The sequence below is a fragment of the Crinia signifera genome, chromosome 3, assembly GCF_055691185.1.
Source record: "Crinia signifera chromosome 3, ASM5569118v1, whole genome shotgun sequence".
NCBI lineage: Eukaryota > Metazoa > Chordata > Amphibia > Anura > Myobatrachidae > Crinia > Crinia signifera.
In genome coordinates, this window is record NC_139219.1 from 195557941 (window position 1) to 195571509 (window position 13569).

Below are 13569 nucleotides of genomic sequence, written 5' to 3' on the forward strand. Positions count from 1 at the left end.
CGGGGGCTGCCTTACACAAGTTACGCCACTGATTTCTGGATACAAATACACCTATTTTTTTAACAAATTTCCTTTAGTAAATTTCCCCCATAGGGTCAGATGTATGAAGCTTTAAAAAGTGATAAAATGGAGATTGATAAAGTCAGCCAATCAGCTCCTATCTTCCGTGTTACAGGCTGGGTTTGAAAAATTAAAGGTAGGAGCTGATTGGCTGCTTGTTTATCACTCTCCACTTTATCACTTTTTGAAGCTTGATACATCTGGCCCATAGAGAGGAAAAAACAGCACCAGTGACTGTGAGAAAGCTTAACAGCCTTTTTCTTGCAGCGGGGATGTATTGTAGTGAGAACTTTGTGGGCCCTATAGCAACACTTCCCAATGTATCTAGAGAGATCTCTTTCCTTTGTGGCTGTTTATATTATGCCCTTTAAATGGTCCTAGTTCTTTTATGCAACATTGCAGTAATAGTGCCCTAGTTTATTATATTCTCCATTGAAATCCCTTAGTACATATTATACCACACAGTGCTTCCAGTTCATATTATGACACATTGCACCGCTCAGATGACAATATGCCACATTGTTGTGTTGACATATAATGCCACATACCAACTAGCATCTACTCAAGCGGTAACTTTCCCTATGGAGGACATACAATTTGAAAAGAGATCTTCTTATATTAGGCACACTGGGGCAGATGTATCAAGCTTCCCTTAACGTTAGTATTTTAACGTTTCCCACTTCTCCTGGCATAACGCTCAGGAGCAGGGACAGTTTTCACCCTAATGTATTATCTTTAAGTTAGTGAGTAACGCTAATCGTTAACTCACCTTTTTTTCTGTCTGGGTTTTTTTTTTCGTCTCCAAGGTAACGCCTCTGGCCGCATCTCCCCCTCCTCCCTGCAGCAATCTCCCCCTCCTCCCTGCAGCAGCTTCCCCTGTCCCCCTGGTAGGCGGCATATAGGGGCAGGTATCTTTAATTAAAAATAAAATAAAAAAAAAAATCACCCCACCAGCTATTGGAGCTGGCAGGGAATCCGTGCGGCAATGTGGAAGCCGCGATCAGAGAGGGGTCCCTGCGGTGATGTGGATTAACTCGGCGGGGTCCCTACACTGTATAGGAAATAACTAGTGCTATCCCCCGGGCAGCGGCGCGGGAAGCGCAGCTGGGTTTGAAACCACTTGCTGCACGATGATTGGCTTGAGATTCAGCCAATCATCTTGCGGCAAGTGGTTTCAAAACCAGCTGCGCTTCCCGCGCCGCTGCCCGGGGGATAGCAGCACTAGTTATTTCCTATACAGTGTAGGGACCCCACCGAGTTAATCCACATCACCGCAGGGACCCGGAGCTCTCCAGCCTCTGCCGCTGCCGCATCTCCTCCCATGCCGCCAGCATGCCGACACCAGTCGACAGCATGTTGCTGCTGCCGGCTTCCCTGCACCACTCCCCCCCCCCCCTCCATTTGTTCAATTTTTCCCCCTTCGATCCGCCAGCATGCCGTCTCCTGTCAGCATGCTGGCACCGGCGGCTGTCCCGCTCCAGTCCCCCGCTGTTTTAATATATGTGCCGCAGGGTGACCAGGGTCCCCAAGAGAGCGGGGACGCGGCGGGAGGGTTGGCACATGATTGGCATATGATTTCAAAGACCGGGCGGGCAGATGCGGTCTAGTTGCTAGCGGAGGAGACGCGGCGGGAGAGCTGTCAGATATCACATTCAAAAGACCGGGCGGGCGGCTGATGATTGGCTGAGAGCTGAGCTCTCAGCCAATCATCAGCCGCCCGCCTGGTCTTTGAAAAACATATGCCAATCATGTGCCAACCCTCCCGCCGCATCCCCGCTCTCTTGGGGACCCTGGTCACCCTGCGGCACATATATTAAAACAGCGGGGTACAGCGCGATCGGAGAGCTGTGGGGGCGGGGACTGGAGCGGGACAGCCGCCGGTGCCAGCATGCTGACAGGAGACGGCATGCTGGCGGATCGAAGGGGGGGGGAAAAACCCGGAAAAATTAAACAAATGGAAGGGGGGGGGGGGAGTGGTGCAGGGAAGCCGGCAGCAGCAACATGCTGTCGACTGGTGTCGGCATGCTGGCGGCATGGGAGGAGATGCTGCGGTGGCCGGATATCTCCCGAAGCTATAGCAGTGAGGAGAAAGGGGGGGGGGAGGGGGTTTTAAAAAACCCCTAACGCCAGCCTGAGGCTGGCGAAGCAAAACAGCGGCCTTAACGTCGGGGAAGGCAATAATACATTGCCTGCGACGTTAAAGCTCATAACTTTAAGCAGGAGGACAGCGCCTGAACGTTAAGTTCAGGGCTGCCTCAGGGGGACGTTAAAAGCCCCTTTGATACATTTCCCCAAAACGTTAAAAAGTACATTTACTGGCGTTAAGTGCTACTTAAGCACTTAACGCTGCTTCGTACATCTGCCCCACTGTCCCTTTCTACCTTTCTGTGATATTCCTTACATGTGGAGCTCAATTTCTGCCCCCCGGGCTTCACAGTGTGTGTAAACAAAGAGAAGCCTACTCTTCCACAGTGTCGGGCTTGGATTGGGCATGAAATACTGGCATTCCGTGGGATCAAGATGGACATAATGCAAAAAGGATCCTGGTGAATATTCTATCCCTAACTGTAAAACCTAGCCCTAACCATCTCTCCCTTACAGCCTAACCTTAACCCTCCCCCTAGTGCCTAATCCTTATACTAACTGTTGGTACCCATCGGCATTGTGAATGTTGGGAGCAGACAATTTCAACTACATGAGTTGGGTCCAGGACACCTTAAGCCTATGCGACACCATAGCGATGGCACTCCTTGCACACACTGGGGTAGATTTATTAAACGTCGATCAGGGGAATATGCGCTATCCCCGTGCGTTATAGCAGGGGATAGCACTTCCCCTGATCTATCACACCAGCCGAGCGTTGACGCTAACGCCGGCGGTGTGGGGCAGGAGGCATAGCGCAGGGGCGATATTTTGCACTGCGCCCCTGCCTCCTGCCAGATTTATGAACGGTCAGCGTTGCTGACCGTTCCGCCGCCTGCAGCTGTCAACTTCGCCAGCTGCAGGCGGCGATGCCCTATACCTTACAGCAGGGACAGCGCTGTCCCTGCTGCTGGGGCTGAGCTGCGCTGGGATCTCGCGAGACTAGCGAGATCCCGCGCATGCGCAGCCGGCCGGGGCCCGGGAAGGAGACGTCTCCAGGAGGGACATGGCCGGAGAGGGGAGTTAGCGCTCCCCCACTCCGGCGGCAAGATCTTAATAGATCTTGTCGGTGTCCCCTCCTGCTTCGCCTCGCTAATGAGGCGAAGCAGGAACTGTTATAGCGGCGGTAGTAGACATTGGGGCAGATGTATGATCCGTCGTTATGGGGGAGAAGGGGTATCAGCGCACCTTATGTGCACTGATACCGCTTCTCCCCCATGTATGAAGGAGCCGAGATGTGGTAATGGACAGGGGCGCTATGCTCCCCTGTCCATATCGGCGCTGCTATCAAAATGATAGCAGTCCGAATGTATGAACGGTCAGCATCGCTGAACGTTCCGCACGAAGCCGGGTTTGGCTTCGCCAGCATCAGGCTGGCGAAGCCCTATCTAAACAGCAGGGACAGCGCTGTCCCTGCTGTTTGGTCTGGGCTGCGCTGGGGATCTCGCGGGAACAGCGAGATCCCGCGCATGCCCAGTGCGGCCGGCCGGGGTACAGGAGATAGCGCATCAGTATTAACTGATGCGCTATCTCCAGAAAGGGACATCGCTGGAGGGGGGAGTTAACGCTCCCCCGCTTCGGCAGACAAGATGTTAATACATCTTGTCGATGTCCCTTCCTGCTTCGCCTCGCTATTGAGGCGAAGCAGGAAGTATCATAGCGGCGCGATAAGCGCTGCTATGATACATCTGCCCCATTGTGGGGTAGATTTATTATATATTCCACATGACCAATGGTAGTAGACATTGTGGGGTAGATTTATTATAGCGGCGCCTATCGCGCCGCTATAACAGTTCCTGCTTCGCCTCATTAGCGAGGCGAAGCAGGAGGGGACACCGACAAGATCTATTAAGATCTTGCCGCCGGAGTGGGGGAGCGCTAACTCCCCTCTCCGGCGATGTCCCTCCTGGAGACGTCTCCTTCCCCCCCGGCCGGCTGACTGCGCATGCGCGGGATCTCGCTAGTCTCGCGAGATCCCAGCGCAGCTCAGCCCCAGCAGCAGGGACAGCGCTGTCCCTGCTGTAAGGTATAGGGCATCGCCGCCTGCAGCTGGCGAAGTTGACAGCTGCAGGCGGCGGAACGGTCAGCAACGCTGACCGTTCATAAATCTGGCAGGAGGCAGGGGCGCAGTGCAAAATATTGCCCCTGCTTTATGCCTCCTGCCCCACACCGCCGGCGTTAGCGTCAACGCTCGGCTGGTGTGATAGATCAGGGGAAGCGCTATCCCCTGCTATAACGCACAGGGATAGCGCATATTCCCCTGATCGACGTTTAATAAATCTACCCCACTGTACCATGTAGATTTTCTTGTCTCTTGGTGTAAGTGTTCTTCATCTAATTTGAAATGACATTTGCCATTTCTGGTTCGGATCCAAAGGTATCTTAGAAGAACTGGATGTGTTTCAGAGTCCTCTCTAGTACTGCCTAGTGGGATTAGATATAAATAACATCATATGGTATTTCATCTAAGACTTCCAAGAAAAGACAGTACTATAAAACAAATTAACTGTACTTTTTCAGACACAGAATCAACCAAATGCCTATGATCAGATAAAATGTATTGCTACAGTATCTTCATTTGTATCACTCTGCTGTCCTGTGACATGAGATCTCCAATTATTTAAAGCCCTTTTTGAAACAAAAATAGTTGCATTTTCCTCGAGGTAAATAATGAGAAGTGTATCCCTACATGTACGATGTCTGCCAAAACATGAAAATGTCTTAATGCTCCCATACACTCGATTTCAGCGGATTGGGCTGAAAAAATCGGTCATTAACATGTGTCAGATGTCTGACCTGATTCAATGCGCGTTCCCATGTGCATTGGATCAGACCCGGAGATCATACATACTGCACGTATGATATCCGTGTAGGGCCCCCTTGCGGCGGCAGGGAGTAGTGATGTATCGCATGCAACCCGATGGTAGGGTCCCGGGTGGATAGTGTATGGGCACCTTTAGTGCCTGATAAAAGTTTACAATAACTTTCATAATAGTAAGATCTCCCAGTGAGTCACCAACACTTTGGGGGGTTTTCAGACCTGACCGCAGCCCTGTGATTTTGTTTCCTCCGGGTACTCCGGTTTCCTCCCACAATCCAAAAATATACTAGTATGTTAATGGGTTCCCAACAAAATTAACCCTAGAATGAATGTATGTGCATGTACATGTGGAAGAGAATATAGATTGTAAGCTCCACTGGAGCAGGGACTAATGTGAATGTTTAAATACTCTGTGGAATATGTGTGCGCTTTATAAATAACTGATAATAAAATAAATAATAAAACAAGAGGCCTCTTGGCAAAAAAGCCAGCATTTTGTTCTGATCGCAAACTGTTCGCTAGTAGATTGATAGGAAGACGCCATTTGTGGGTGTCACCCGGGCGTTTTCGGGGAGTGTCAGGAAGACCGGAGGCGTGTCTAGGCACTTTCAGGGGAAATGTGTGGCGTTTGCTCCGGACTTGATCAGCCTGTTTCTATCGCACATGCAGAGTAGGTTCTACATTACGCACAAACTGCACATACTGGGAAAATTTTCCACTGGTGAGTTAGTTACGTATGGATTTGCAGCTGGACACCGAAATAATTAGAGATGTGCAGACTCGGATTCCGGAGATCCGAGACCCCACGGACGTCATCATTCCGAGCCCGGTTCCGAGCAGCGCTCGGAGATTCCCGCCTGACTCGGGTCCGTCCGCGTGGTCAGAACGTCATCTCCCGACGCCGGATTTCGCGAGGCTTTAAATAGCGGCTGCTGCGCCCGCCATCTTCACTCCAGTCTAGTAGTGGGTTGGGAGAGGGTGTGTTGGTGCTGCTGCTGGGACTTAAACTTGAGCTTGACCTTGAACGCAATATTTTTTAATCGCTGGTGCTGTCTCTCAGTGCTGCTGTGTAGTCTAACTGTGTACTTGTAGTACTACTGTCTCCTCTGTGCGGTCTACCTCTGGTGTGCTGTGCTGTAATTAATTATTTTATTCGCTGGAGCTGTCTCCCTCAGTGCTGCTGTGTACTCTGTTCTCCTCTCTGCTTAGAACAGTCTAACTGTGTACCTGTAGTACTACTGTCTCCTCTGTGCTGGGGACTACCTCTGGTGCTGTGCTGTGCCTGTAATATTATATATTATATATTAATAATTAATTATATTATATATATAGTCCACTGGTGCTGCCTGCACTGAATCTGCCAGTATTATTTAGTTACTCAGGGCCTTATTTTGGTTCATTCTTTCTGACAAAATCCTTCTTAGATGGGCAAAACCATGTGCACTGCAGGTGGGGCAGATGTAACATGTGCATGTATATTGCAGTGTAAAAATAAAGCAGTCAGTATTTACCCTGCACAGAAACAAAATAACTCACCCAAATCTAACTCTCTCTGCACATGTTACATCTGCCCCCCTGCAGTGCACATGGTTTTGTCCATCTAAGAAGGATTTTGTCAGAAAGAATGAACCAAAATAAGGCCCTCAGTCCACTGTTGCCACTGGCAGTGCTACTGCCTACCTAGTAAATACTAGGCTGCTATATCTTATTTAATTAAAAAATAATACTGTGTGGGACTGTAAAAAATAATTCCATGCTGCTGGTGCACTGACGTGTGCCACTGAGTGCCACTGCCAAGCAGTACCTAATATAAAATTAATTATTATAAATTCTGCTGGTGCACTGCATAAAGCTACTGGTGGTGTGTAATATAATAACTACCTTTTGTGGTGACCACTGGCAGTGCTACTGCCTGCCTGCCTGCCTGCATACCTACCAAGTAGTTTATTTTCTCTACCTACTAGGCTGCTATATTATTAATAATTAATTGAATTATATATAGTCCACTGGTGCTGCCTGCCTGCACTGAATACTGTGAATAGAGGTTGCCAGTATTATTTACTCAGTCCACTGTTGCCACTGGCAGTGTTACTGCCTAAGTGTACCAACCTAGTAGTACTGCCAAGCAGTACCTAAAAATAAAATTAATTATTATAAATTCTGCTGGTGCACAATACTAGTATTGCTGACGTATCTACCTGTCTTGTGCCTAGTACTGCCATATCTACCGTCTGGTCTGGGGCTCACTGCCTAATACTGGCGTATCTACCTGTCTGGTGCCTAGTACTGCCATATCTACCGTCTGGTCTGGGGCTCACTGCCTAATACTGGCGTATCTACCTGTCTGGTCTGGGGCTCACTGCCTAATACTGCCGTATCTTCCTGTCTGGTCTGGGGCCCACTGCCTAATACTTCTGTATCTATCTGTCTGGTCTGGCATTCACTGCCTAATACTGCCGTATCTACCGTCTGTTTTGGGGCTCACTGCCTAATACTGGCGTATCTACCGTCTGGTCTGGGGCTCACTGCCTAATACTGCCGTATCTATCTGTCTGGTCTGGCGCTCACTGCCTAATACTGCCGTATCTACCTGTCTGGTCTGGCGCTCACTGCCTAATACTGCCGTATCTACCTGTCTGGGGCCCACTGCCTAGAACTGCCTTACATGAGCCACATGTTTGTGCCGCACACTTGTGTGGCTTAGCATAGTTATCCAGCTACCTCGGTGCAACCTTTTGCCCTAAAAAAAATATTGTGAGATGTGAGGTGTTCAGAATAGACTGGAAATGAGTGGAAATTGAATGTTATTGAGGTTAATATAGCGTAGGAGCAAAAAAAATAAAAAAAAAATTCTGTGATTTTAGCAGTTTTTATTAACAGTTTTTATTAACAAAAAAATCAGAACAGAAAACCCAAAAAATCCAAACACAAAACACTTAGGAGGTGTTTTGCCAAAACCCATTAGAACCCAAAACCTCAAGGTAATCAGAACCCAAAACCCGAAAAGTGGCCGGTGCACATCCCTAGAAATAATAATGCATTATTTTAATATAAACAAAACTAGAAATGGCTATAATGCATTAAGTACGTTTTCTGTATGAATGCCTATATTTCCAGTTTTCTGAATATTATAAGAGATCTGTTTGGAACCAAAACGATTAATTTGCCATGGCTGAAGTGAATATTATAAGAGATCTGTTTGGAACCAAAACGGTTAATTTGCCATGGCTAAAGATTTAAAGATTTATTGCTTTAAATCTTCCTCAATGAGTGCTCCCACTACATCAACTGAATGGAACCTGCAAGCAAGGTTACTTTGGAATTAACACTTTCTCTGCCACAGTGGGCTTCTGTATGTGGTCCAGCACCAAGGCAAAGCTCTTGCCTCCTATTGGCTTGCTACGTGATGGAGAGAACACACAATGGATAATGATGTTCCCCCCAATTCAACTGCTTTCTTTGTGAAGATTGGAAGAAAGAACTGGTTTGCAGACTGTTGTCTTCCTGCATTACTCCATGTGCTCCTAGGCACCAGGACACAGTTTGTCTCATTGTTGCAAGTCAGCAGCATGTATGGGTGAAAGCTGTTTGTAAATCATTAGCAGCACATCATTTAACCAAATTAACGTGAATTCCACATCTTCTGCTTTCTTTTATATTCGTTGTCTCCTCCCCACTAGTGGGGAAGAGCTTCTACCAGGAGAAATGCCTGCTGTTCAATGTAAACGTGCACATGATGTGAAGATGATTTTGTACACCAGTACATCACCTTACTCTGCCTGCACCTACTACATAAACCACTGCAGACTAAAATACTGTATGTGACTGCTCATACTTTGTAAATCAAATCATGCCTAATAAATAACAAAGAATCAAACAATGGGATATAGGATATAAGTTTCCAGAGAGGACTTTGTATTTATTTATTTTTGTTTGAATCCTTAATAAGCACGTGTACTTCTGGCATTATTTATTGCCAAGTAACTCACTGCACAAATGGGTATGAGGAGTTTCAGAGCTAAAAGTATTATTTTGTTTTGTTTGGGGGCTTGATGCTCCACCCCTCCTCAATGAGCACAATAATGAAGCATGCAAGAAGGGATGACATCATTAGTCAGTGGTCCCAGCTCCTATGCACAGCCTTCCCCTCTTATTGTCCTAATGACATGGTTGGAATGTGATAGCAAAGTCTCTGGAGAGCAGGAGCCAGTAAGATTCTTGCTAAGGTTTCCGTGGAGAGTCGGTACGTCTTTGAAACTCTCTGCTGGCTGATTGCTGAGGTAAGGAAAGTGCAATGGTGCAATACGAAACATGCTGCTTGTGGACTTGTCTGACTCTTTTGTCCACAACATCCTTCCTAGCTACAGTAACGTTATGTTTTGCAGTGTGATCGCAGCCATAGTACTTGTGTGAAAGGACAGAAGATGATTCACAGCAGTACATGAATGAATGGGTCAATCTGCTGTTGCTTCACAATTTCTTTGAATTGTGCTACTACATTCTAGTCCAACCCAACTGTTTTTATGATAGAACCCTAAAGAAATGGTCACAGACATGCTATAGTATCATTACACTGTATTTTACTTTACATTTTTTTGACAGTATTTATTTTTTCTGCATTTTTACTGATCATATCTGGTTTTAAAATCTTAAGGGTAAAATACTTGTTCTTCTGTTCTAATATAATACATGCCACTTAGGGGGTGATTCTGGTTTAATCAGCGTTCGCACAGGGGACTGTTTTGTCGCGACTGCGCTTAGTCAGTTATGCGCCTGTGCAGCCGCTATGTGCGATCGGCCACGGCGAATAGATTTTTCACCAGGGCGCTCGCACACACCAGTGCGTGTGGGGGGGTGTGCGACTGTGGGCCGTGGGATTCGGCCATGGGAATGCCCAGTGTTTCATGGGTGTTCCAATAAAAACGCTGGGCGTTCTCATGGTAATTTACCTATGATGCAGGAGGGGGGGGGGGGCAGCTTTATGCCAAACTTGCACCCAGAATAGATTGCGGTATCCAATTATTATTCCCAGATGTAATATACACCTGTACGGACAAGAGTTCTGCATTGTTTTCTGAATGTAGACAAAAAAGGGGGGAGAGCAATGCCAGTCGCACAGAGGAGTGAATGATATTTTTCAAAGAAACCCCTCAGATCGACATATTCATCATTTAGAACCCATACTTATTCCTGTCCTTTTCTTGATTGTTTTCTGAATGGTAGCAAGCAGGGCTGGATTAAGGGCTAATGGACCAGGTGCCAGATAACTGCCCGACGGGGGGGGGGGGGGGGGAGGGGGAGCACTGGCAATCGGGATTCTGACCATCAGCATCCCCTCTTTCGGAGCGCCATACCACACCCAATGGACCTGAAGCTGAAAATGTTCAAGGGCCTGTTATGAGAAGTCCAAAAATTGCATAAATGTGTAAAATAGACATGCAAGTTTAATATTTGTGATTTATGGACAACTATGTGGCTAGCTGGTGTCTATCTGGACATCATGATGCTGTCATGATGGTGGTCCTATTTTTATGTGAAGGTCTGGAGTCAGGGCCGGTGTTAGGGTGTTTGGCGCCCCCCTGAAGACTATAAAGTAGCGCCCACTCAATGTGCGATATCCATTGAAAAAAGAGGTGTGGTCTTACAGGGAAGGAGCATGGCTGCACAGTAGTGCTAAATTACACCACAGAGTGGCACAATCTTATTCATATTAGACATCACATAGTGCTCCTAATTCGAATTACAATTCTTAATAGTATGCATTATTCACATGACAACTAACTGTAGTGCCCCTTTATTCACATTACACTACTCAATAGTACCCTTTATACACCAGGCCCATAGTAGTGCTATTTATACACATAATGCCCACAGTGGTACTTCAGCAGTATGGGCTACCTTAATATGCTCGTATATATATTATATTTACTGTAAAAATCATAAAAAAACACAGACATTTGAAACAGTGTCAGGCTACAAGAAATAGTCTGAAAGCTACCCTTTACCCTGGTTTAACCACCAATGACAACTCAGGCTGTCAAGGGAGGGGGGGGTGGGGGTCATGTGTAGACACAATTAGGGTTAGGCTGTGGGATGGGAGGGTTGGGTTTAAGGAGGGGAATCCCACCAGGATTCTCTTTGTCAGGTGGTGTTGGTAGTCTAAGCCCCAAAATTAGTATGTATCCCAGTGGAAGGGGTAAACAGAAAGAAGTACAGTGGTGGTATAGTAGAAGGGGTACAAGGGAAGGGGTTCATTGTTGAAACAGTAGAAGGGATACAAGGGAAGTGGTACAGTAGAAGCAGGGTATGCAGAGCAGGGAGAGCACCTCTCCAGCCTGGCATCTCCCTGCATTGCATCCTCTGTTGACAGGGTTCCACCGGCCCTGCTTGGTGCTGCAACTCCATCTGCCCCATGGATAATCTAGTTCTGGTGGCAAGACTCATGAGCATACATGGTCCAATAACCACATGTGGCAGCCATTGCCATTAAAGGTTCTGAAGGGTTCATTCATTTTTGTGATCTGTAGCCCATAGGCTACAATTGGATAATGCCATCTTCAGTTCAGTTCAGCTCAGCTTGGTAAAGTACAGTTATTCCTGTGTCATTGGTATCTAAACTATTTGACTTGGGTTTAAGCGGATTTACCTGCAATTGTATTCTACATTTTCTAACTGACTGAAATGCTGTATCTGAGGCGATAACTGAAGAGTGTCCCAGGGATATGTCCTCAGTCCCCTATTGTATTCGCTGTTTACCCACGACTGTGTATCATCCTCTGATTCTGTTAAGATCGTGAAATTTGCTGACAACATAGCAGTTGTGGGATTGATCAGTGATGGCGATGAGACCTACTATAGAGAAGAAATAGCAAGGCTTGTAACCTGGAGTAAAGGAAACAACTTATTGCTAAATGAGGGGAATATAACTAGTGATTGATTTTCAAAAGAAAGCAAGATGCACCAAAAAGACCAGTGTCCATAAATGGGGTGGATGTGGAAACAGTGGAGTCGGTAATATTTTTGGACATTCAGGTGTCAGCAAACCTGACATGGTCTGGCAATGTACTGTCACAAATAAAAAAATCCCAACAACGTCTCTTTTTTTTTTGAGGCGGGTAAAGGCTGCTGGTGTGAGTAGGCCCACTATGACAAATTTTTATAGATTTTCAATGGAAAGCATCTTGACTTTCGGTACTATCATTTGGTTTGGCAACTGCACTACCATGGAGCGTTCTAATTTAGAACGTATTGTAAAATCTGCAAGTAAAATTATTGGAGTGCAGCTGCCAACCATTCTGAAGTTTACAGTTTCATAATCTTTAAGAGAACTAAAACTATTTTATCAGATTTGAGTCATCCTTTTAATAGTATTTTTAAAAAAAATTACCCTCACTGTAAAAGGTTTAGAACTTTAAGGGCACGCAAAATAGCTTTCTACCATCGGCTGTATTTATGTATGTTGAATGCTTAGATGTGGTTTGTTGTGTATTTCTACATTGCCATGTATGTTATATGTGGATATTGCTTTTATTGTACTGGTATTTTATGGGGTGTGGTATAGGGGTCCGACAGTCGGTATCCCGACTGGCCGGACCCAGACAGCATGGTGAGCACAACTAAGCCCCTTGCGGACTCCCTGCGCTCGCCACGCTGCGGGCGTGGCCCCCATGAGGAAAAATAGCAGCTGGCCGGCGGAAACCCGGCTGTCAGTATTTTGACAGTGGGGATCCCGACGTCGGGTGAATGCCTGTCTGGATCCCGACTGTCGGGACCACGTCCAGCACCCATTTTATGTATGTTACAATTGCATCTGCAGAGAGTTTCTCCTTCTGATGATGATAATAAACTTGACTTGACTAATGCTGCTTTCCCACTGCAGACCAGTTAAAAGTACTGGTAATCTTAAATGGTATTTAAAACGGTATTAGCATTCCCACTGCAGCAGATTAATGTTTTAAATACCATTTAAGTACCATTCCCATTGCAGTGAACCGTGTAAAATGTAGAGTGCCTACCCCCCCCCCTTCCCCCATTGTAAAGAGTGCCTAATCCCCCCCCCAGTGTAAATAGTGCCTAACCCCCCCCCCCCCGTACCTGCCCTGTGCCCCCACCTCCCCTCCCCTTGTACTTACCTGTGGGCAGTGGGGAGGCAGCGGGGGTCCATGCAGGGTCCATGCAGGATACAGGCAGTCCCAGTGCCTGATGAGACCTAGTAGTTCTCACTTTGCGCATATGTAATGAGTGGGTGCATACTAATGAGCCGCTCATTACATATGCGCATATGTAATTAGCGGCTCATTATTATGCAAGTGCACACATTACACATGCACAAAGTGAGAACTGCTAGGTTTCATCAGGCACTGGGACTGCCTGGAGGCTAAATAACATTTAAGAGGCATTCCCACTGCCTCTTAAACGTTATTTAGCCGTGTAGGACTCTGCTTTAAAAACGTGTTGAAATACCATTTAACTTTAAACGGTATTTCAACTCTGTCACTTTCCCACTGCAGCCTTAAAATGGTAAATTGCGCTGAAAATCAGCAATT

The 13569-nt window shown here is 46.8% G+C and overlaps 1 protein-coding gene and 1 long non-coding RNA gene across 5 annotated transcripts in view; one reads left to right on the forward strand and one right to left on the reverse strand.

The window, feature by feature from the left end:
• FILIP1 (filamin A interacting protein 1) overlaps positions 1-13569 on the forward strand; it is a 132980-nt gene that overhangs the window by 103849 nt on the left and 15562 nt on the right. Inside the window, exon 1 of one of the 4 annotated variants that reach the window (XM_083177188.1) lies at positions 9107-9303. The exons of the other annotated variants lie outside the window; for them this stretch is intronic. The gene's annotated coding sequence lies outside the window, so the exon portion shown is untranslated. Of the gene's footprint in view, positions 1-9106; positions 9304-13569 lie in introns of those variants that run through there. 4 annotated transcript variants of the gene reach the window in all.
• The window catches only part of LOC146064095 (uncharacterized), a 157713-nt gene that overhangs the window by 36120 nt on the left and 108024 nt on the right, over positions 1-13569 (reverse strand). The window lies entirely within an intron of this gene.